Raw genomic sequence first — 20,913 nt, forward strand, 5'->3', positions numbered from 1 at the left:
AGGGGGAGTAGGAGGAGCAGCAGGAGGAGGTAGAAGGGAGGGAGAGAGGGAGGAGTGGGCATGGGGGGGAGGGGGAAGAGAGGAAAAGGAGGCACCCGGGGAGAGGGAAGAGGAGAAAGGAGAGTGGGGGAGAAGAGAGGAAAAGGGGGGGTGTTGGGCCAGGTATGGGGACCAGAGCGCGCTGGACGCGCCGCTGTGCGCTCCTGGGTAGAGCTCTCTTAAGGGAGAAGAGCTCGGAGGAAGATCCCTTCGGGGCGCGCAGCCCGGGAAAGGAGGCATTGGGAGCTGGGCTCGCCCCTGGCTCCCAGAGGCTGCGGACTTCAAGTCCTGGGAAGGGTGGGGGAATACCCTGCAAGCTGTCTGCGTTCAGACCAGGAGAGGGAGACTTGGCCCAAAGAAAGTGACTAAGGCAGGCATCGTCGGGAACTCTTGGTGCCATGGGGCCTTCCAGACAGCCCTCGACCCTACTCGTCTCTCAGTCCCGGGCGACTCGGGTGTTCGTTGTGCAGGGCTTCGGGACCCGAGTGCTCAGCCTTAGGAGATACTAATGGGACGCTGACAAGGAAAAGCCAGGCACGTGGCAGACTCTGGGTCGGGCCCCCGCCCACATCTCTGGGCCCCCTTTCTCGATCAAGTTCAAGCGTGATCTCCTCAGCACCCTACCCACGGGCCGCCTCCTCCCCTCCCCTCGCCTCTTCTCTATTCTGCACCATCTCGCCTCTCACTCTTCCTTTGTCTCTTACCCACCACTTAGTTTGTTTGCACCCGCCCCTGAACCCCTCCTCTTTGCCCAGTGGCCAGCTACAACGTCCAGGCTGCGCTCACCTGTTCGACCCAAACATTCCGGCGACCCAGAGGGCCCGCCGCCCGCTCGCTCCCGGCTCCCTCTGAGGGCCCCCGCCCCACTCTGCGGGTCATTGTGCTCCAGCAGACCACACGGTGCCGGCTTCTTACGCCGCGCTGGCTACAGTTGTAAAGTCATAGCATAATATTAAGAATGCTTCCCAGACCTGGGCGCGCACAATCTGCATGGACTCTGCAGGAAAGGGAAGACGCACGCCGATTCAAGGTGCGGTCCTCCTTGGGACCTGAGGCAAACAGATCTTCCTCTTCGGCTTAAGAAGATAGAATGAATGGGGCGGCGCGAGGTGGCCAGAGGGGTACCCTAAACCTCCGGGCAACCTCAGACTCGCCTGAGTCCTAACAAACCAGTCTCCAAACGGCAGAATTAAAACCTCGACAGAGAAAAATGGGTTGGGGCAGACGCCCCCCGAATTCCCACCACCAAGTCCAAAGCCCGGGTTAGAACACATGGGCCTCGAATAAAGCTTGTGCTTTAACAAGGATTGAGAGAGAGACGTTCCTGGAATTCAGCGGGGAGATGCCCCGCCCCCCCCAAAGAAACCCAATAAGGAACCCACCTGGTTCCTCTAGAAGGAAGGACGATTTCTACAGATTCCTTTACGTTACAATTCATTTACAGTGGAGCCCGCAGAGGAGAGCAAAGGAGACAGCCACCACGATTGTTTGCAATTTTAAAAAAGAATGCCTTTAACCCTCCAACTTTTCTTTTAAAAGCCCTTTTCTTTCTTCCTCTGAAAGCTTTGCATTGTGAACAATCTATGATAGACAAGACTCCCTCTACAGGTTTAGTCTGTAATTACAACCACAGGTTCGGAGCTTCGTGTTCACGGATCAAAAAGATGACAACACTTCAAATTAACAGCACACAGACTTCATTCTGCACATGCTAAAGATTTTACTGTCAGTAAGAAACCCATGATTTTAAAAAAGGATTTAGGCCTGCTACTCATTAGCGCCTTTTACTCCTGAAATTTAATGTGTTTTCAAATCAATTCACCAATTCCTGCTTTCTCCATTAGACCTTTACTTCTTACCCTTTGAGGTGTGGGAGTCTAGGGTCTTGACTATCCTCATGCCAATTCGGGCTCAGGATTTTCCTGCCTCTTTCCAAACATCTCTTGAGACCTTTGACCTCGCCTGGCTTGAGTCACACTATTTCACAGCAGCAGTGGACATCTGGGCTTGAAACATAAAGCCACAGGCAGCTGAAGTTCAAAGGTGGAATTGAACCCAGATAACCCATCTCTCCTCAGACTCATAGAACAGTGTAGCTCAGGAGGGCAGAGAAGCTAATGCATACTCATTTACCATTCTTACAATACAAAACCCCAAGCCCCATGGCCCGCAGACTCCTTGGCTGGCTCGGCAGCACTTCTGAATGCAGGGAGCCTCCCAAGATTTGTCTTCACAGGCCTGCCCCTCCTTGAGGAACCTTGTGTTGGTGGTTTTCAGTGTCCTTGTCCCTCTGGCCAACTCCCACTGGCCTTAAAGTGGCCACACTGTGGGTCTCCACAAAAAATTAGATGACCCAGTTTTTTGACCAAGAATTCTCCCAGCTTCCAATGTGGGGAGGGTTCCATAGCGGGGGGGGGGGGGGGCGCTGGGGAGAAGGGCTGGCCTTTACCTTTGTGTTACTCCAGGATCAGCAGTGGACACTATGGAGCTCCTACAAAAGCAGGCTTTTAGGACTATGCCCCAACACAGAGGCCAGGCCAGGGGATATGAGGAAGGACAGGAACTTAGTCCAATCAGAGTGGACACTGTTCAAGGATCTGATAGCATTTGAAAAGCCATTTATCACCACAAATTACTTCTTAATGAAAGAGAGGAAGGAGTACCCGCCCACTAGAGCAATGGAACATTTACCTCCCAACCAAGCCATCAAATCAGCTGCCCCCAAAGGACAGTTACCTGACATGATCGTGTGCACCTTCTGAAGGTGGCAGAAACTGTGTTGGTTATTCCTTTCCCTGTGGCAGGTCTCTCCCACCAAAATGTTGAATTTGAATAAGAAAACACTCAGACAAGAAATCCTGAAAGAGGGCTCTCCACAGACAAATAGTCCTGGATTCTTCAAAAACACTCACGAGTGGGGTGTGTGGTACATGCTTGTAATGCTAGTGACAGAAAGTAGGACAGGAGCATCGTTACAAGTTTGAGGCCAGCCCGGTCTCTATGACAAGATGCCATCCCAAAAGCCAAAATACAAACAACAAACAAAAACCACTTATTGTCAGTAATTTAACTGTTGAAAGTGATGAAACTAATAAAAATTTCCAGTAAATGCAACATGTGGATTCTGGTTGTACCTTAGACATAAAGGCACAGGTAGGAGGAGACAAAGAAAATGAGGACAGAGGACAGAGTGAAGTGGGAAGAAGATGGGCTCAGGGGAGGGTCAGGCAACTTCACGGAGTGGACCAGCATGTTCCTGACAGCAAAGGCTGGTAACCGGGTGAAGACCTTGAGACATGGCCTTCCAGGCTGATACAGACTTGGCAACTGGTGTAAAGGTCCTGGAAGCTCTGTGGTGCTGAGCATTACGGGGGGGGGGGAGATCAGCATAGCAGGGCACACAGGACCCAGGGTGCCCAAGTGTGCCCAGCCTGCACACAGCTGAGAGGCATGGGAATCTCATTTGGCCTGCTAAGGCCATGCAAGCTCAGTTAAGTTTCCAGATCAGGGCAGATGGAATTTAAAGGGATATCAGGAGGGCAGAGAGAATAGAAGCGGTCTCCGAGAGACATTGGCTCAGCAAGTATGATACTGCGTTCCCATCCCAAGTTCCTCACAATAAACAAAGAGAAAGGAACTAGCCCAATAGGACCCATTCAAACTCTGATCCCACACAAATGAGGCAGCACGCTTCAGCCTCTGTAGGCCTCATTTCCTCAACTACTTGGCAGAAAGTCTTCTACTTTGAAATTAGAAACCCCGAGGCTGAGAATTTAGTTCAGTTGTTAGAGTACAGGTCTAGTGTAAGTAGCATGAGTAAGGTCTTGCGTTCAATCTCTAGAAGTGTATAAACCGGACATGTCTATCATCTAGCACTCAGGAGGTGGCAGCAGGAAGAGTTCAAGGTCATTACTGCCTACAAGGTGAGTTCAAAGCCAGCCTGGACTTCATGATATTCCATACAAAGTGTGAGTGTTGGGGGAGTGGGTGAGGGAGCCAGCAGGGTGACTCAGTGGCTAAGAGTGTTTGTTCTCAAGCTTGCTGATCTGAGCTCAATCCCCTGAATCCATATGGTAAAAAAAAGAACGAGTTCACAAGCAATCCTCAACTTCCACAAACACAAACACCATGGTATTCATGCCCCAAAAGAAAGATGTTTTGTTGTTGTTTAAAAAATTATAAAGAGGGCTGGAGAGATGGCTCAGTGGTTAAGAGCACTGACTGCTCTTCTAGAGGTCCTGAGTTCAAATCCCAGCAACCACATGGTGGCTCACAACCATCTGTAATGGGATCTGATGCCCTCTTCTGGTGTGTCTGAAGACAGCGACAGTGTACTCACATACATGAAATAAATAAATAAATAAATAAATCTTAAAAAAAATAGATAAATATTTTTTAAAAAATAAAATAAAGAACCCAGGAGATGGCTTAGTGAATACAAGTACTGTGCTGTAATTTTATGTCAACTTAATACATGCTAAAGTCATCTGAGAGGAGAGATCTTCAATTGAAAAATTGCCTCTGTAAAAATCAAGTTTTAATCCCAGAACTTGGGAGGCAGAGGCAGGTAGATCTCTGAGTTCAAGGCCAGCCTGGTCTATAGAGTGAGTTCCAGGATAGCCAGGGCTACACAAAGAAACCCTGTCTTAAAACAAAAAAACAAAAACAAAAACAAGCAAATAAAAAACCCAAACCAACAACAACATTAAACCCCCTCAAGCTTAGGCAAGCTGTGGGCATTTTTAAAATTAGTGATTGATGAGAGAGGGCCCAGCCCATTATGGGTGGAACCACCTCTGAGCTAGTAGTCCTAGGTTCTATAAGAAAGTAAGTTGAGCTGGTGGTGTAGGCCTTTAATCCCAGCACTTGGGGAGGCACAGGCAGGCTAATCTGAGTTCTAGGCTAGCAAGTTTCAGAATGGCCAGGGCTACTAAAGAGAAACCTCGTCTCAGAAAACCAACAAATAAAGAAAAAATAGAAAAGAAAGCAGCCTGAGAGAGTCTGTAAGCAGCAGGCTGGGAGAGTCTGTAAGCAGGAGGCTGGGAGAGTCTGTAAACAGTAGGCCTCCTCACAGCCTCTGCATCCACCATGTCCTCCAGGCTCCTGTCCTGTGTGAGTTCCTGCCCTGACTTCCTGCAGAGATGGACTGTGAGTGCAAGTGTAAGCATAATGAACCCTTTCCTTCCCAAGTGCTTTGGTCACAGTGTTTCATTACAGCAATAATAACCCTAAACAAGTACTCATACAGGCATGGGGACTTGAGTTTGGATCTCCAGAATCCATGTAATAAGCTAGACTTGGCTATACGTGTCTGTCCATAACTCCAAAGCTGGCAGGGAGGAACTGGAGACACTAGTCTATCCAAAACTCAGCAAGCTCCAGGTTTGAGGTAGTGAGCAACAGGGGACACCTCCGTGCATGCGTGTGCGTGTGCATGTTGTATCTTCCCTTCTGCTGCCTTTTAATTTTTGGTAATTGTTTTTGTGTTTAATGTTGTTTTGACATAAGGAAATGTTATAATCATGTCATCAGGTTTAGCTACATTTTCTCTTCACAGCTTTGGAAGGTTTTTATTTCTATATATCCAGTGGTTTTGTTACAATTCATCTGAATTCTCTTTTGGAACATCTACGTCTGTAGCATTAAGTCTCTATTTTAAATTTATCTCTACACAATTACTCAGAAATTCAGTTTTTTTTTTTTTTTTTAGATCGGGTCTTGTATTTCAGGCTGGCCTTGAACTTACTATTTAGCTCTAAGGATAAGCCTAAACTTTGTATCCTCCTTTCTTTACTTCCTGAGTGCTGAGATCATAGTGCTACTATGCCTACTTGGGTTTTGTTTTGTGGAGGGGGGCGCTCTTTTATTGTTGTTTTGTTTTGATTTGTTTAGAGACAGAGTTTCTCTGTGTAGCCCTAGCCGTCCTGGAACTCCCTGTTTAGACGAGGCTGACCTCAAACTCAGAGATCCTCCTGCTTCTGCCTCTCAAGTACTGGGGTTAAAGGCATGAGCCACCACCTATGCATATACTTAACCAACTGATCTGTACAAGCTCAGCTCGAATCTTCTAAGTGGTCTAACGGTCTTCTCAATGGTGAGGTTCATATTCACCTACCTGCTACCTCCCATGTAGTACCTACTACCTCCCAGACACCCACCATGTAGTAAGGCTGGCCTTGAACTGTTGATCCTCCGCCTCGCCCTGCTGAATGCTAGATTACCATGGGCCTTCATGTCTGCACTTCCTCCTTTCCTCTCCTCTTTTGTCGCTCTCTTTCTCCTCTTCTGTTAAGGATCAGATCTAGTACGATCATGAAGACGATAGGAAAACGAGCTATAGTCTCAGCCCTTTAATAAAACTATCTTAGATTAGGTTTTTTCTTTATTTTTTTACTTTTGACTGGGGGTCATACTATGTAGCCTAGGCTAGCCTGAAATTTATAGCTATCTTATGCTTCACCCTTTCAAATGCTGGAATTACAAGCCTGAACTGCCATACTTAACTAATACCATCCTTCTTAAATTGCTCACGCTGAGAGTTGAGAGGCAGTACTTGGGTAGAGTGCTTTTCTAGTTGCATGAGGGCCTTGATATGGTCCTCAGTACCATGAAATAACCAAGTGTCTCACCATTATCCATTGGTTGAAAATGACATCTCTCTGTTCTATTCATCTGTCTTCATTTGCCTCACTGCTCTAAGATAACTGTTAAGACACTGGAGAGACAGTTCAATGGTCCTGTTCTTACAGAGGACACAAGTATGGTTCTCAGCATGCACATGGTAACTCACAATCACCTCTAAACCCAATTCTAGTCCTCCTTCTTACCTCCTCAGGCACCAGGCACAAACATGGTACAAAAAAAATGGTACAAACATTCACACAAGCACTTACACATACACATAAAATAATAAATATTTAAGAAGGAATCTATTAATATCTGATGAGGCTGGCACACACCTCATCCCCCATAAACTCTCCATCTGCATCATAGTGGGGAATAAATGTAGAGATACCCTGGGTCAGCACCAGCATGGAAAAAGGAGGTAAGAGTCTCTTGAAGGGTGGGCAGAAAGCTCCTGAAAGGTGTCTCTGAACTGGTGAGAAGTCTGAGGTGGGCGGTGTCCTTTGGGGAGAGGAGGGGCGCAGTTCGTTCATTCAGTCTCCCTAGTAGCCAGTTCAGCTGGCTGCAACCTCTGGGCCAGCTTGGGTTCCTTGCTGAAGTCTAGGGACAACAGTCCAGTCAGAGAGGAAGCCTGACTTAGGGAGACGTGTGCTCCCTACAGCCATGACCACAGGTCACTTACGTGTCTGTTATTCTTCTTTCTAAGAGTGCCTTGCTTTTTTTTTTTTTTTAAAGTATGTATGAGTCTTTTGCCTGCATGTATGTATGTGCCTGAAGCAGGCCAGAAGAGACGAATCCCTTAGAACTGGAGTTTTGGGTGGTTGTGAACCACTGAGTGGCTGCTGAGACCAGAACCCAGGTCCTCTATAAGAACAGCAAGTACTCTAAAACACAGTCTTCTCTCCAAGCCCCACTGCCTTGCTTTAAAGAGTGCCATCAGGTGTGCTCTGGTCATGTCACATTCCAGCTCTGAAACCTTCCATAGCTCCCATCTCCTGTTCTGTTCAAGGCCTTGCACAGCCCTTGGCCTAATCTTCAGGTCATTTCTGGGAACTTGGTGTCTTCATCCATGAGCAACCCTCCATGCCTCTGTTCTTGCATGTTTTCAAGTCTGTGCTCCTTCCACAAACATGTACAGAGCCCCTAGCCTGTGCAGGTACCATGGCCAGTGCAGGTACCATGGGAGGAAGTGATGCAGAGAAGTCTGTCCCTAGGTACTTGCAGGCCAGCAGGAGGGGGACAGGAAGATGACCATGTGGCTTTTTTAACATATGCTATTCACAGGAGGTATGTCCTATCTGAGCCTGACAATCAAGGGGCTGCAGGAAAGGAAGTGGCATGTCCAGGAGGCCTCTGCTGAGGTGACATGTAAGCTGAGCTGACAGATACAGAGTGGGGAGGGGTTGCTAGGTAGGGAGATGCAGACAGTCAACAAAGCCCTGCTCACTGTCCCCAAGCCTGGCCCCTGCTGAACTCAAGAGTGCCAAGGTGACTGACAGCCTGTCTAGAGGCAGATTCCTGTCAGTGTTGTCATGATGTGGCACTGATGGTTTCTGCATTGTGCCTCTTCTCTCCTATCAGACTGCAAACTTAGGGACTGAGGCAGGCCCTTTGACAGCAGAGTCCTCACTCATCTCATGCCACACAGCAGCAGGGATTACCAGGGCGTTGCTCAGGCACCAGGGCCCCCAGTCCAGCAGAGCTTGGCTTAGTGCTGAATGCAGACTCCATGGCTGGGATTCTGATAGAGTGGGTGGAGTGCCCAGGCATCTCCCTCCTCTCATGGCTCCTTGGGAAAGGCTCCATCATGAGGTCAAGGCCACCTTCCGTACACAGACCTTCCACTTTGGTGAGCTGTATGGACAGATAACCCTAGCTGGGCATGGTGCTGGGCCTTCCCTCAAAGTGCTCATAAGTAAAGGATACATAGTGAGACCCTGTCTCTAAAATAAAACAAAGTCAATACTACCCTACAGTGCTTCTAGCAGGGCCATTCCTAGTAGTCCCCATGAGAAAGCTGCCAGACTTCTGTCACCACAGCCAGGAAGGAGAATGATAGAAGCCTAGTGAAAGGGACAACTTCTGATGCTGTCCATGATTACGCTCACAAGCCAGAACATATGCCTCAGTTGCCTGCAACAGGCAAAATCTAATCTGTGCTATTAAAAGTCAGGCTAGTGGTCACCTTTGCTTGTGGCAGTGACTAGGAGGGACACAAGGGTCTTTGTGCTATAGACAATGTTATCCCTTGGTCCAGATATTGCTTATAGGAGGTGGCAAATGTGTAAAACCATGTGTTATTTACTCTATATTCATTGGCATATGGGTTCTTATGGACAATGAACATCCATTGAAAACTTGAAAAAGGCAACAATCCAAGCAAGCTCCTATGTTGTAGCCATTCTGAGCACCTTGGACCAATCCCTGCATGCCACGTGCACAGGAGAGCTGGAGACTCTGGGAGACGGATGTCATCCAGCAGTGAAGAAGCTGATCGGCAGAGGCCTGGGGTGTGTGTGGGGGGAACAGTCCTAGAGCTGGAAGCAAGGAGCATTTCGGGGTTTGACCCAAGGTCTGGGGCTCTAGGTTGCATGGCATGCCCTACTAAAGTCGGAGTCCTGAACCAAGAAGTCTGTGGGATGCTGAGTGAAGACTAGTGACAAAGGTATGAGCTGCCAGTCACTGATGACAGTTGATGCATGCAACAAAATCAAGCCCCCTGCCGTGTGGCCCATGGTAGGTTCAGGGACCATGGTAGATCAGCAGACCTGGGCCTGTCTGGTGAAATGGAGGGCACTGGAGCCCTGATGACCTCACCTACCCTGATGACTCTTTTCCTTCCTCTACTTCTCCCCTGCTTCAGGAACAACAGCTAGGACGCAGGGATGGATGCTCACTGACATGACATCAGGCAGGTTACTTGGTGCTCTGAAGTGGAATCTTAGTTTTCCTGTACTAAGCAACTGACTCCTGGTGTTCCTGCTTTTTCCTGTGTCTTGCCACCCATTTTCTTTCCCTCTTCCCTCCTGCCCCAACCAGAACCATCTTACCATCCAAAGGCAATCCAAGTTCAGAGGACGACATTGAAGCCCTGGCAGGTCCTACTGCAGAATATAGCTTACCTCAGACCTGTAGTTCTTCCCCAGTTACACAGGATAAAAGTCTCTCTTGCAGCCTCCCTCTGCTTAGAGAAGCAGCAACATATCTAGAGTTTGTCCTAACGAGGCAGAACATGATTTGGCAGGCTTCCGGGGAAGCTTCTGTTTTGCTGAACCAGCCTTGCACCACCGGCCCGCCTCCCACCTTGGATGCATAGGATGGTCAAAGCATAGGGAGGAATTGAGCAGCACTGAGGGACACCAACCTGGACTGCAGACTTTACAGCAGGACATGCAGCCCTCTCACTTCAGGAATGAAGGAACCTCACACTTGGCTACACATGCTGTTAGGATTTCCGACTAAGATACTGAGATGCAGGGCTCCTGTCTGGGGAGGGACCATACAGCCAGGAAGGCAGTTCCATGTCCCTTCTCTACAGAGTGTGAACTCCTATGAGATACTTTTCAGGGCCAGGCCCCTCTGGCTTGTCTTGTAGTGTGGGGTTGGGGAGACAAGTATATAGTCCCTTGACTTGCAGATACGGTGAGAAGGACACCAGCAAGCCTTCTCAGCAAGGTTCTAGCCCTGGGACAAGGCTGTGAGAGCCACAGCTGCTGTGTCCAGCACCTGCATCTCTGTGCCTTACACTCACAGTCATTTTAAATGACCTCAGGCTGGTGACATCTGTGGGGTTGGTTACTTGTGTTCTTGGGGTGGAGGTGGGAGTTGTGATGACTGCATCCTTAAGGCTCTCCAGGTCCTGTTATTAGGGAACAGTCAGGAGTGTGGGAAAAATGGTGGAGATGAGGGTTGGGGGTGGGCTCTAGGCCTTGCTTAGACTTGACACTCCTGTCTGATGCCAGTCAGCAATGCCCTGACCCCTTCTCCTGTTTCCCTTGTTAAAGGGATTCCACAGTAAAAACTAGGCTCTGCTAGGGACTGGGACCCAGCCCAGCACTGCTGTTGGTACTGGAACAGGGAACCTGCTGCCACAGACAGGAAAGTGAGGCAGCCATGCTCAGAACTGGGGCCACCTGATTACTCTCACTTGCTTTCATCAAGTCAAGTCCTGCTCAGCTCTGGTGGCAGGAAGTGGCACATGGTAAACTTTGCACCCAGGTGGTAAGCCCTTTGAGAAGTTGCCTTTGCAGGCTGTTCCTCTGCTCCTCACTGCCTCCATCCCTCACTCCCACAGTCCTACTGGCCCCGGGGCCTTTGTACCTGCTGTCTCTGCAGGAAAGACCAGAGGGCTGGTTGGTTTTCATCAATCAGGCCTTGGCTCACCTTGGTAGAGTTTTCTTTCTCAGAAGCATATAGTCTTATCCATTTGAACTCTGTGCCCCAAACATCTCTCTTTTTCCTGTTTTTTGTTTGTTTGGTTGGTTGGTTTTAGTTTTAGTTTTTTCTTGTTTTTTTTCTTCCTAATGTATTTATCATCTCCAAGGCCTGTGTGTACCCAGGATGTACAGGTTCTCTATGCCCTCACTGCCAGATTCCTGGGGCCAGCAGCTCCCAGCACTTATTACAACAAATGACTTCTGAGTTAATCAAGGGAGAGATATCCTCAGAAGTACACACAACAGTATCAGAGTCACAGGGTGTGCGTTCGTGTGTGTGTGTGTGTGTGTGTGTGTGTGTGTGTGTGTGTGTTTGAGGGCTTCTCTCTCCATCTGAATGGGGGTGGCAGAGCTACCAGCCTGCCAAGGGTCTACACTGGTTCCTCTTCATTAAACAAAGCAGGCAGCACAAATCCAACCTCAAAAGAGAGTGAGCCTGTTAATGAGGTAAACACAGTTACAACCAGGAAAAAGCCTGGCCAGGGCTTCTCCAGGTCCACACAGAGCCATTATCTCTAATTGATCTCCAGACATCAGCTGCTGAGGCGGCTGAAACCTCCTGCATCCTCAAGGTCTGGTTACAAAGCCCTAGGCAGCTACTCATGGCATGGAGACAGCCTTGTGAGTTCTCTTTGCTGGGGGACACATAGAAAGGCTGGTCCCATATAGAAAGGACCTACTGCCTCACAGGACTGTGTTCAGTGACTGCATTTAGGCTCCTCAACAGGAAGGTCTTGCCTTCAAGAAAAATTGACAAAAGCCAGTGGGCCTGAAAAGCCCTGATGCTCCAAATATCTTACTAGTAGTAGAAGGGAAAGATAGCCCAAAACTGGGGTGAACAGTTTACTTCCACCAGGACAAGGGAACAAAAACACCATGCAATAAAGTAAATCTCAGGCCCAAGGCACAAGATTACAAATTCCCATTGGGTCTCAGTGGTAGGTCACAAGGTCGACTTTCAGTTCAGTGACCATCTGGACCATTTGAGCTGCTCCTTCCTGGCCCAGCCCAGGAAAGACGCCTCCTTTCCTGCTGGGGCACTTTTGTCTTAGGGACAGAGCTGGGCTGAGCTACCAGGCTGCCTTACAGGCCAGTTCGCAGCAGAGCTCTGGGAGGACAGAGCTTCCCTTCGTTCGTGGGGCCTAGCTAGCAGCTCCTGGCCTCCTTCCTGGCTTCCTCACAGACACAGATGAGCCGTTCATAAGCTAGGCCCACACTCAGGATTGTTGTTCATGGCCCACACAGTCATGGTGCCTGCGCTAGCAAATTACACGCACTGCAGACATTTTTCCTGGTTAATGAAGTTAAAAGGGCCTCCTTGGAATCCTCACAGCCTGGACAGACAGGGACTTGAGAAGCTGCCAGAGACAGCAGCCCTTTTTGGGCCCAGGATGTCCAGCCCATGGAAGAAAAGGGATGTGGTTGTTTTCTATTTCTTTCCCACATAGCTTCAGGAACACTGCAGGGGAGAAGGGGCCAGGCCTCCAGGAACCTAAGCTGTCCCAGTAAAAGCACATTCATTTTCTTAGGGGATCTGGAAGTTACAACAAATGTCTAAAAAACATACGTAGATATTCCATAGTATATTCATCAGGAAAATGATAACTCTCAACCAAATATATTCAACAGAGAGCTCCCCACCCTTTCCTCTGTCTTGCTCTGAGAAGCCACTTCCTCTTGAGGCCAAGAATGCCAATAGTGTGGCTGGACAGGCAGCTCAGTGGGTAATAGTGTTTTCTGTTCCTACAGAGGACCTAAACTCAGTTCCCAGCACATGACCACACACAACCATCTGTAATTCCAGCTCTGGTGGATCCAGTATCCTCTTCTGGTGCTGAAGGCACTGTGCATACATGGTACATACACATACAGGCAGGCAAAGATTCACACACGTAAAATAGATGAGTCTTTTAAAAAACAAAAGAAAAACGCCAGCTGTGCCAAACACATCCTCAGGATGGTGGGAGCACAAGCTGATGGGAGCACTAACTGGTGGGAGTACTAGCTGGCCTGTTTGCAGCCCCCACACTCCAGTAGGTTGTTAAGTGAACCTGCTTGTTCACTTACAGGCCAGTTCACAGCAGAGCTTTGAGAAGAAAGTCCCTTCATTTATGGGGCCCAGCTAGCAGCTCCTGGCCTCCATCATGGCTTCCCCACAGACACAAATGAGCCATGTACAAGCTAGGCCCACACTCAGGATTACTGACCAAGCATATTGCTTAGTTGTCATGTGGTCAAGTCAGGTGGGCCTCCAGCCAACAAGGAGAAGATATACTAAGAAAGCATTCTCTCCCCACAAATCACTTTCTTTAAATTTAGTAAGCTTTGAAAAGGAAAGGAAACAAGAGAGTGTCAGTTCCTAGGAGAATTATAGAGCTTTAGTACTTAACATAGTTTAGAGCAGGAAGAGGCAAAGGCCAGCGGACTGAACACAAATAAAATCTGACTGGACAAAAATCTGGTAATGTATAAAGGTGGTCTTAAGGCTCTAGGGAAAACAGATTCCTCCTCTTCCTCCTTTCCCTCCTCTTCCTCCTCTTCCTCTCCCCCTCCTTATCATCATCATCATCATCACCACCACCATCATCATCATTTTGTATACTGGGGATGGAACCCAGGGCCTCATATGTGCTAAGCAAATTTTCTATAACATTATAACATTCTATAAACCCTCAGTCCCTAAACAGGCTATTTAAATCAAGATGCTGAGACAAAAGGGTTAAGGGGGGTTATATATTACAGTGTATTAGGGTAAGCTCTCAATGGACAAGATCTAATATTACAAAATGAAAACAAGAGCCTGTGATGTAGCTTGGTGGTAAGGCATCTGCTATCAAGTCTGATGACCTGGGTTCAATCCAAGAACCCACTGTGGAGAGAGATAACTGACAGGTCCCAAAAGCTGTCACGTGATCTCTACACACACTGTTGCATAAATATACCTATACACATATGCATACATAAAATAAATAATGCAATAAAAACTGTAAGTGAAAATTAAAACATATTGTCTCTGTCCACCTAGGGAGTCTAAAAGAGAGGACACTCCATCAGCAAGCAAATAATATCTCATTTATTTTTAGTATGACTCTCCAAGAAGGGGAAGGAGGCTCTCTGGAAAAAATGGCTGGAAGCTGGGGCAGGAAAGATGAGATGAGTTGGTGTGTTGTTGTCCCAGGGAGTCATGACAAACCAAAAATCAAGCCAGAGTCCAAACCAAACTAACCAAAGAAAGCAGACCCAGACGGGAACACATGGAAAGCCTGCAGGAGCCAACAGGAAGTGTTCCCTGTGGCCCAAACTGAAAAGAAGCAGACTAACAAAATGGAGGAGCACTGTGCACAGAGTAAGAAGTAAGCGACTTGGTGGCCATACAGAGAGAGACAGGAGAGGATAGAAAAGCACACCGATGGGAAGGCATGGCTCCTTAAGTCCCTTCACTGTCTGTCCTCAAGAACAGACGGGACAACCCCAAGGAAGAGACTGGGTAAATGCTGCTTCAGCCAGGTGTGATCAAGGCCAACATCACATAAATCATGTTGACAGTCAGAAGCTGTGTATGATGTAATGAGAGCCTCACACTGTGTCTGTGTTCTTCCTTGAAATGACCATAAACATTAGCATTTATATTGAGAAAGACATCAGAGAAAATTCAAAATCCCACAAAGCACATGACCAGCACTCATCACAACTGTCAAGGTCATCACAACCTAGGAAAATCCAGACTAGTGCCACAGCCCAGAGGAGTCTTAAAACACAGGACAACTCAATGTAATAATGTATCCTGGATGGAAGCAAGTGGTGAGGACTCAAATAACCATTGACTTCAGTTAACAGTGTATCAATGTCCACTCCTGAGGCATGGCCACTGTAACATATTGCTAACAGGTGAAACTGCTAGTGGGTGGAGGAGAAAGTGCGAATTCTCTCATCTCAATTTTTCTGTAAATCTAAAACTCTTCTCAAGCATAATCTATCACAAGAGTGAGAACATGGAAGTACTTACTCAAAGAAATTGCAGGGCTGGTGTAGTCAACTTTTTTGAGACTCAAATGTAGACGAGAAGGGGAAGGGGAGGAAGGAAGAAGGAAGGAAGGAGGAAGGAAAATAGAAGGAAAAAAGAAAGAAAAAAAGAAAGTGAATCTGAGCCCATAAGAAAAATGACAGGGCTGGAGAGATGGCTCAGCGGTTAAGAGCACTGACTGCTCTTCCAGAGATCTTGAGTTCAATTCCCAGCAACCACATGGTGGCTCACAACCAGACTGGGGCACAGGAGAAGAAAGGAGGCCATCTGCACTGAGAACAGGAACTGAAGCGAGCAGCCAAGGCAGGATCCACTGCTTTCTATGTGATTTAAAAAAAATATTCCTCCTGATAAAGTAAAAATGAATACTAATAAACAAAAACAAAGAAAAGATAAAAGGCCTCCAGAGAGGGAGAGGGCACTTCTGAGGGCAAGCTGCCCTGGGGTCACAGACAGACCCTGTCAGCACATCCCCCATAGTGGAAATGTTCCAAGGACCACACTTGCCTGGAGAAATCCAGGCAGCAGCCTCGGCCAAGGACAGTATTTCAGTTGCTTTTTGTCTTTCTTGCTGCAGTTCAACCCCTCCTCCAGAGCCAGAGATTTACAGAGGCAGGAGATTCTATCAAAAACTGTGGCTACTGGTGTTCTGGGCCTCCCAAGGCAACAAGCTGAGCCCCTGGAATTCATTACATGACAGAGGACAAGGGGGTTGATCTCAGAAGTCACAGAGGTGGGCCAGCAGGAGTAGCAAGTCTAGGGGTGAAGGGCATATCCCCCACTCTGGCAAAAATGAGCCCAGGGAAGAGGTTGAGAGTTGTAGAGAGAATATCGTGCGTATTGTATGGATGCATCACCTGTCAATTAAAAAATCTATAGCCTATAGGGAATGGTAGAATAGAAGTTGGGACAACCGGGAGGCAGAAAGAATTCTGGGATAGAACTAGGCACAGAAAGCTTCGTCCAGGAATATGTGAGGAGCCAGATACACAGTACCTATGCATAGGTAGCCAGCCAAGTGGCAGAATGTAGGCTAGAGTAAATGAGTTATTCTCAGTCTGGGCTAGTCAGAAAAGAGCCTAGTTACATGGCCAAGGTATCTGTAAATATATTTGAGTCTGAGTCTTATTTCTGAAAACATGAGGTTGGGAGGAAGAGCCAGGCCTAACTTTTACAGAGAGCGGCCTGGTCAAGACACCACATAGTCATGGATGCCACCAGGTCCATCTGTACTGCTTGGATGCAGACACTGGCATTTTAAGATACTGGCAAATAAAAACCAAATGTGGTCAGAGACTAAGGAAGGCAAGGCCAGACTGAGTACCATAGCACAGAGATACTGCCTCACAGCCTTCTGGCCTCCCCACCCAAGGGCCCTCAGAGGAGAAGGCTCTGCTCATCCCCGGGATGGCTGCCTTTCAGCACTGGCACATGGCACCTTCCAACCATTAGTGTTTGTTTGCTGAGCATAACAGCAACACCCACACTTGCTCTAGTTCTCATTTCCTTTCTGTACCATTAATAAATACGTCATATAAACACCAAGTGGCTGGATTTTTCTATTTTAAAAAAGGCCCATCTGAGCCTTCTTGCCTCTGTGTTAGAAGTTAGTCACTCATACATGGCATTGTGAGTTACTGTGTTTCGATCCTGTCCCTGTTAGAGTTGGTGATGTTTTATGGGGCTACCAAGTCCTCAGCCAGGACCTTGTGGGCACCAGGCAGCTCCCCACATAGCTCCAGCTATGCTATGGTCCTCATGCTTTCTAGTTACTGTACCTCTTCTCATTCCTGCATGGACCACTCTTGGGTAGGCTGAGCAACTTCTGTTTCTTTTATTTTCTCTCCTGACTTAGAAGTTCTAATTCTATTCTAGAGACTGCTCCTTAAGGAGACACATCCACACCTCTGAGAGATGGCTTAACCCTTAAAAGCATTTGTTCTTGTGGAGGGCCTGGGCTCAGTTCCCACCACCTACATGGAAGCTCACAACCATCCTTAACTCCACTTTTAGATCTGACATCTTCTGGTCTCCATGGGTACTGCCTGCACGTGTGATACACACGTGTGATACGCAGACATTCACGCAGTCAGATGCTCATGCACATAAATAAATCTTAATAAAAGACCCCCCCAAATTCACATGCAGTGAACTTTCCCATTCTGCTAACCCTCCCATGTGGCCTGACCTGTGAAGACAAAAGGAGAAGTCTTCAGGCTTCTAACCCTCTCTGCCCAGAGCAACACCTAGGAGCCAGGCAGTTTAACTCACTGTGACCTAGGACCTTTGGGTCTGCCATTTTCTTGGATTATTCTGATCGAAGAGGAGGTTGAAAAAGTTTATAAGGGCTGGAGAGATGGCTCAGTGGTTAACAGTACTAACAACTCTTCCAGAGGTCCTGAGTTCACTTCCCAGCAATCACATGGTGACTCACAACGATCTGTAATGGGATCCTATGCCTTCTTCCAGTGTGTCTGAAAACAGCGACAGTCTACTCATATACATAAAATAAATAAATCTTAAAAAATTAAATAAAATAGAAGCTGTCTTGGCTCAGGGATTACAGACCTGTGCCACTATACCCAGCTTTTTTTTAAAAGAAAGAAAGAAAGAAAGAAAGAAAGAAAGAAAGAAAGAAAGAAAGAGAGAAAGGAAAAAAGAAAGAAAGAAAGGCTCAGAGAAAAGGAACACTGTCCTGCTTTAATGCCTTCCCACTTCAGAGGATAATTAAAAAGTGATGTGTTTGTGTGGCTGGAGAGATAGCTCAGCAGTTAAGAGCACTTGCTGCTCCTGCAGCAGACCTGGATTTGACTCTTAGCACCTAACTCTAGTTTTTGGGGATCTGATGCCCTCTTGTGGGCACTAGCTATACATGGTGCACATACACGCAGGTGCACATGCACACGCCCGCACTCATGCACACACACGCACAGAGTAGATAGATAGATTGATAGATAGATAGATAGATAGATAAAAATTTAAATGAGTGATGAGTGACCAGCAGCTCAAATATTCATCCATGGATGGACGGATGAAGGAAATAACAGTCCCATACAAAGAGATTTTCTCAGCTCCCAGAGGATGAAGGTCTGACACAGCCTTTGACTTGAAGACATTGATAATAAGCCAAAGCAGTAAGGCAAGGCGGTACAAGCAAGTCACCTATGTGGGACCTGCAGGAGCCAAAATCATAGAAACAGAGTAAAACAAGGGGTTCTCCAGAGCTGGAGAGAGTGCATGGCTCCTTTATGAGCACAGGGCTTTGTTAGAAGTGATGAAAACACTCTAAACAGGGCTGGGAAGATGGCTCAGGCAGTGAAGTGCTTGCCACAGCCCATCCTAAGAAGTTGGCTGTGGTGGTGTATGTTTACAACCTCAGTAGCAGGGAGGCGGAGACAGGGTGGGCACGCTGGTTAGCCAGCCTAGCTCACTTGGCTAGTTCAGGCCAATGAGAGACTCTGTCTAAAAAAAAAGGTGGTGGTGGTGGTATGACATCTGATGTTACCTGAGGGCCTCTTCCCCCACCCCGACTCTCACTCCTCTGTTTCCCCCACACCACACACACACACACACACACACACACACACACAGATACATACACCTGTGAGAATAGACAGCTGTAATGGTTGTTTGTCAATATGATTGATTATGTTGAGGCCACTTAACACACTTACAAATAGTTTAAATGTGTACACACACAGCCTATGCTCTCCCCTTTTTTGTTAACTTTGTTCTCCATTTCCTTGGGTTCTTCTGAGCAAAGGATCAGCTGGCCTCAAACTTACTGGCCTCAAACTTACTATGTAGCTGGTGATGACCTTGAATGTCAGAGCCTCTTCCCTAGTGCTGACTGCAGGCCCAGGCCACTCTGCCTGGTCATTGTGGCACTGAGGACAGCCCAGGGCTTCTGGCTTGCTGGGAAAGCACTCCATTAGAGTGCAATCTGAGCCACAGCCCAGCTCTTGCCTTAGTTTTTGTTTTCTTTTTAAGTGAATGTGGTGGCTGAGGGGTATGAGGTGGGGTGGGGGAGATGGCTCGGTGATAAAGGTCCTGCCTTGCATATGTGAGTCCCAAGGTTCCATCCCCAGCACAGCACATAAGAAATCAATAGCTTTAGAAAGTGCTTCTAATGTGCCCAGCCCAGTGCCTGCTGTGTCTTATACACTTGGACCCCTTACAAGTTGGGGTAGCGGGATGATTCAGCAGAAAAAGGTAACCACTGCCAAGTCTGAGTTCAATCCAAGAAGCCACATGGTGGAAGCAGAGAACCACGCTCTGAGAGTGTCTTCTGACCACTACACTCCTGCTGTGGGTGGCACACAATGATCCCCATATATACACATAAAATAGACAAAAAAATATAAATAAAAAAGGAGGAACTAGAGAGAGCTTGGTAGTCAAGAACATGCTCTTGCAAAGGACCCAAGTTCCCAGCTGGTGGCTCACAACCACTTATAACTCCAACTCCAAGGGGTCCCATATCTCTGGCCTCCCAGGCACCAGTACACATGTGCACATACCCATACACAGACACACATTTTAAAATGTCTTAAAAACTATGAGGAAAGTGTATTCCTTTGACCTTCAAGTAACTGAAGGACAGAGACGTGGAATGCCTTGTAGGTGGTAGATCTGCTGAAAACCTAAAGCCCAGGGTGAAGTGAGGGCGATGCTCTGTCCTGACTAACAACACTGCCGGCTGCTTGCTCTGCAGGGAAGGAGGGAGGACCATCCCAAGACCCCAAGTGAGCCTACAGGTCCCAGGTGAAGAAGACTCAGAATACTCTGGCACAGGTGACTTGGAGGCAAGATAGGACTGAACAGTAGTTCTGACTTCTCAGTGCTGGGAGGACAGTAAGCCATTAGACATTAGCACTGAGGGAGGAGAGGCAGGTTGCACACTGTTTTCCCTCCGGACAGAACATCTGGGGGCAGAAGGAACAGGGAAAAGGCAAGGTGGCCCTGCTTCCATATGTGACTGCCACAGTAAGATCTCGAGCCATCGGGACAGCAGGGACCACTAAGGCACATGGACTTCTTGTGGACACTACTGCAGTCACAAGCCAGACTAGGTTCCTCTTCCTGTTTCCTAATTTCTCTTCTTAAGGCAGCTTTCAGCTTCCAGGCCAAACCCAGCCCTTGACCTGAACTAGGTTCAAAGCAGGTTCTTTCTGCTTTCTATCCAAACACCTGTCTAGGCAGGATATGGATTTTTAATTATTTTAGTTACTGTGGGTTTTTTTTTAAACAATTTATTTGTTTTACCTATGTGAGTACACTGCCACTGTCCTCAGACACACCAGAAGAGGACACTGGATCCCATTACAGATGGTTGTGAGCCACCATGTGGTTGCTGGGAATTAAACTCAGGACCTCTGGAAGAACAGTCAGTGCTCTTAAGCACTGAGGCATCTCTCCAGCCTTAGTGACTATGATCTTAAGCCCTGACCATCAAATGTGCAGCATGAGGGTGATATGCAAGTTCCTTGGACAAAGGGTCAACCATATGACACAGCAGACAGAGTAGGCACCCAGTCAACAGTCCCTCTGCATGAGGACCCATTACCACTCACTGCTGAGATTTCCCTGCAGGCCTTGGGTTTCCCTTATCCTTCACAGAGCTGTGGTACCACACAGGCACAGGCCAGACCACCTCCTTAGTATCTGTACCAGTGCCTAGACCACAGAACAACAAAGGACAGATGAATGGAGTGCTGGATAATATATGTGTGACTATGCAAATGATGGCTGACAGAAGAAAACTGTACCCACTTCAAGTGATACTCGGAA

General features: G+C 47.7%; 1 protein-coding gene across 1 annotated transcript in view; it reads right to left on the reverse strand.

The window, feature by feature from the left end:
* Window positions 1-20,913, reverse strand: part of Nol4l (nucleolar protein 4 like) — a 73,865-nt gene that overhangs the window by 36,183 nt on the left and 16,769 nt on the right. The window lies entirely within an intron of this gene.

The sequence above is a fragment of the Grammomys surdaster genome, unplaced genomic scaffold, assembly GCF_004785775.1.
Source record: "Grammomys surdaster isolate TR1022 unplaced genomic scaffold, NIH_TR_1.0 251, whole genome shotgun sequence".
In the NCBI taxonomy this organism is placed as follows: Eukaryota; Metazoa; Chordata; class Mammalia; order Rodentia; family Muridae; genus Grammomys; species Grammomys surdaster.